The following is a 5080-nucleotide window of genomic DNA, read 5'->3' as shown; positions in this document are numbered from 1 at the left end:
CTTTTCTGTTTTTACAATGCATTCCCGACAGTCTGTTGTTAAGGCCCCCATTCCACAGAACGGAGACTGTTGAAAGACCACTGAAAGACTTAAAATTGGTTAAGTCTTACAGCGGTCTTCAAGACCACTGAAATTTGTCATCTCTGTGGAATGGCTCAGAAAGACCACTCAAAGAACTCTGAAAGATTGATGGATATTTCTTGTCTTGCTTGTCTTAGAGTAGTCCTATAGAGATCTTTTAATGGTCTTTAAGAGATCTTTCCATGGACTGTGCCTGGTCTTTCAGTGATCTTTAAATGATCTTTCAATGATCTCTCATGAGTCTTACAGTAATCTCCACAAAAATCTTGAGAGACTGCCGAAAGAACATTGAAAGACTATGAAGACCTTTGAAAGTTCATCGAAAGACCGCTGAAAGACCACTGAAAGACCATTTACCTGTAAGACCGTTGTAAGACTGTTTTGAACCGGTTCAAAAAGTGTTGGAGCCCATGAAGACCACTGAAAGATTGGTTAGGACTCGTGTAAGACCTCAAAGACCATTGTAGGTTCATTGAGAGACCTTTGAAAGATCAAACAGAATTCATGGTCTTTCCGCGGTCTTGATCTCTTTGAAATTGGGGTTTAATCTGATCGCAATATAATCTAACAACCATAAATTGTATGGGTGAAAGGGAATATTTATGTCTGAATTGAGCTTTTAAAGTTTGTAACAAACATTCAAACACTCATCTTAACAGGAATTCAATTGATTATTTAATGTGGCAGGTGAAAAATTATAAGACCTTCAAAAAAGTTCTGGAACTCAAGTTTGAGCAGTAATAAAATTCTTTATGCCATCATCTCTTATGCGCATGTAAAGTGGTATCAGTGGAAAGCATGATTATTCCTCTTTACAATCATGTGTCATTTGTAATGCTTATGTTATCATGGAATACGGAGACAAACATGTAAATATGCAGCGATGTAAAAATGAAATGTTGCAAAATTCATTCTTTCCAATAGCGAATTTCCAATTTGATTCGAGGATGAAACAAGTTTCAATGATGTTGATGCATTGATGCCTGAAAATCCACACAATGTGTATTCTCATTTGTGCAATAGATTGAATGTGTCTGGAATAATGTTGAACCTTGTCGTTTAAAAAAGTTTAGGATGTTTAATTGAAAAAAAGACGAGTTAGTTTCATTGTTACCAAATTTTTATTCACCACTGACTCAAAACAGTCACCCGCTGGCATGGTAAAAAAAATCTATAGAAATAGAGACTTTGGTTAGAATACAATGCATTTTGCAACATTCCACTTCTGACTTTTCCCTATATTCAGGGTAACTGTACATTCCGTGATTACATAATTACAGCAGATGGCACATCATTTTAAAGAGAATTAATTAAGCTTTTCAATGATATCAGTTTCATCTTTTATACCTCAGTAATAAAAATAAATAATCAATATTGAGTTGCAGAACTTTTTCGAGGGTTTTATATCATACAGATATCATCAGCTCTTTCCTTTGCATATTGCTCACGTTTGTGCATAGAACCATTTTGTGGACTTACATTGTAGGCAAAGCTTTGAAATGTAATAGCTTTATTATTTTAAAGCCAGTTTTTAAGAAATTTCCAGTTTCATGCTTGTTTGATTTTTTTCCTCAATTTGGATTTAAATAAGGCATTCATTACATTTTTTAGTGCTTGTAAACTATAAGATTTCCTTTCATGTATAGTTTGTCAATATCAGTTTGAATGAGGTCTTTAATGAATAAACCAGTTATGTGTAAATAATTATGATTTATACAACTCCCTAGAATGTTCTGTTATCTGATTGGTCCAAATCGGATCACATGATATTCAATGAATTGCACTATGGCATCCGAAATGCACTCTCCTGCACTCTGACGTCATACCAAATGTACTATCCTGTACTCTGACATCATTCCAAATGCACTATCTTGCACTCTGACGTCAGAGTGCAGGACCGTGTGAGGTCTGGAATTATCTAGAATTTAGATCAAATATAGCATTCGGGGCCACTCATTAACATTGATGAGGGGGGGTGTATAAAACAAATAATACACGCATTCTTGTGCATAGAGGACCTAAATAATGGAATCTGTGCTCCACTCTCCAAATTGATATACCGCACACAGTCCTGTGGACCTCAGTGTGGTATATCCATTGGCTCTTCTTGCACATCATCCATTTTTTGGCCCTGCATTTACTCGTGTATGTGCATTATTTATATGATATTTCTTACCCAGGTTATTCATTAGTTAAAAAAATGCTGTTCGAGCAGGCTCTGCATAGCATGATATGCAGTGTTATGATTAACATAACTAATTTCTGTGGTTACTAGTTTTGACATGAAGGTAGATACTTATTGATTATTGTATCACATTTACTAGTAGTTTGATATTTGCAAGGCAAGTACTAAAAATAGAAAATTGCAAACTTGGACAACAGTTTCAGAGTAATTCCTGATTTTATTCCAAATTGTATTAGACTTAAAAGTTGATGGACATCTTTTTGTATTTTGCTACCAGAGTTATATAGGTCAATAATTATTGGTATCAAAACAATGTATTCTGAATATATTATTGTAGTATATATGAAATGTCATTGTTGTGATGGTGTTTTATTTTTTGGTATGTGTAAAGGCCACCGCACACCTTACGACTGTTCGCGATCCGATTTTAGAACAAATCACATTTTGCTCATTTTCTGAAAATGTGAATGGAACACATTATTTTATTTCAGGTTAAAATCAATTGAAAGAATACTAATATAACCATTTTGAAAGATTGCAAGCCTTTATTTTAGAGTAAAGGCCAAATTAATTTAAAATCGTAGCAAATTGTATGACTACTATGACGTCATTACTACTAGATATTAAATTTGTTTTTATTCTAAAGGTGGTGTCACACCTTGGCGTTTTAGACAGCGTATGCCCGACGTATAAAAATTTCTAAAACGTCGGCATACGCTGAACTTTGATTTTTTTTTTCAACTCTGGACGTATACATAGCGTATTAATAACTTATATCGAACGCTTCGTTAACTTATAAGTAACGTATTCCAACGAATGCTTAGCATATTGCTGGCGTACACATCTTGTGCCCTACGATAGCCTAACTTACGCATAGCGCGTGGCAGCGTATCGCTGACGAACACGTGTCGTAGCCTATAAAAAGGCTGCCGCTCAACTATTCAAATCATAACCGCACGATACATCACCGTATCAACACCACCGCCATGCCGAAGAAAACTCCTGTGAACCCCACCTTTATATACCAATTCCTATAAACGTTGTCAATACGCCATTATACGGTAGCTGTAAGTTATAAACACGTTCAGTAAGTTTCGTGGTCGTCCGGAGCACGTCTTCATATGTCAATATACGTTGGAGTTAAGTTATACATACGTTCAAAGCATGTTACTCATAGGTTAGAAGTAAGTTTAAGGGTACGCTGGACATTATCTCGACGTACATCGACTTATGAGTAACTTACGAGTAACGTGTGTCAACGTGTATCAATGATCGCGTAACTTGCCTACAACTTATGGCCCGCGTATGCGGGATGTATGAGCCATACGCTGGCATACGTCTAAAAAATTTGTGCTTGCACAAAATTTTTCGACGACCTCGCCGTATAACGACGTATACCAGCGTGTTTTAGCGTACTCTTAACGTATGCAAAACTTATCCGTAACGTATTCGACGTACGCCAGCGTATTCGCCAAATTCCTCATACATCGGGCATACGCTGTCTAAAACGCCAAGGTGTGACAGCGCCATTAGAAGGATGATAGCACAGTCACAGATTTGAACATAGGGATTCGTACAATGATTTAGAACATTATACAGAAAGATATTCCAAGTTTCAATATTAGCATCAAATTCTACTACATTTTATTCTGAAATCAGGTTGCAGACCAATCGTAGGGTGTGCGGTCGCCTTAAGTGAGTAATGTGTTTGATTCTTCTTTGTGTGTGTTTTTAGTGCTTAATCCCTTTTTGATAGGAAAATGAATATTGAAAAAAGGAAAAAATGAAATTAAAGATGATCAGGAGATTGATATCCTGCGAATATGCTTCATCTCAACTCAACTCACTGCACCAAATGTTTCGACTCCTAATACCTGTAGTTATGATATAGGAAAGGGGTCCTCAAACTTTTTCCTTGAAGGGCCAGATGACAGTCCAAGTAAACCTGAAAGGGCCAGGGTGAAGTGAATGCTTCGGAAAAAAATGTGCGCGAAGCGCAAAGACCCTTGCGGTCAAGGTCCTAGATGTTCTCTTGTGCAATCTGGGGAGCGTTTCATGAAAGGACTTGTCAGACGTTTTATCCGACAGTTACTATAATAATATTCTCAACCAATCAGAATCCAGGAAAATATTGATGAAACGCCCCCCTGGTCCTTATTTTGGGAGCATTTTATCCAACAAATTTATAACAGTTTCATATTTGGAACGAAGGCAAAATTAGAAAAGATTTCAAAATACAGCGAGAGTCAATATTAATGATATCAAAATTGTAGTACTCTGTTAAAAGAATCAGATTATACCTATACATTCCTTGTATTGGGGAGACAGATAATGTCTTGAAGTATCAATATTTTTTGTAGTCAAAGTAGAATGAATAAAGAGCATGTCTATTATAGACTCTAACAAGGATGTCAGTCTCCTAGTCACTTTCAATATGGGAAACGTGACAGTACGTCAGTAACAAGTTGCTTTAACCTTGGCACAAAATGTGAAATTGCCAAAATGTTCACTGGTCAAGCAGGGGCCACGGAAGTGGGGGAGGGGGGCTTCAGCCCCCCACTTTTTCCCAAAACCATGCACAAAAACGTAAAAATGACCATATGATTGTGATTTTTTTGCATGGACAGCCCCCCCCCCCCCACTTTGAGAACCGTTTTGAGGTCCCTGTCAAGGTACTTCGGTATGAGTTTGTTCTTCAAAATTTTCATAGTGGAAAATGCACTAATTCGGACCTGTCCGTAGATCCAAACATGGTGAGAACAGCGCAGGTCATCTAATAGATCGGACAGACAGAAAAGACTCCACTAAACTTTG

This window comes from Lytechinus variegatus, chromosome 3 (genome assembly GCF_018143015.1).
Source record: "Lytechinus variegatus isolate NC3 chromosome 3, Lvar_3.0, whole genome shotgun sequence".
Classification (NCBI taxonomy): Eukaryota; Metazoa; Echinodermata; class Echinoidea; order Temnopleuroida; family Toxopneustidae; genus Lytechinus; species Lytechinus variegatus.
The sequence above is the reverse complement of the archived record's forward strand: the minus strand, read 5'-3'. Positions refer to the sequence as shown.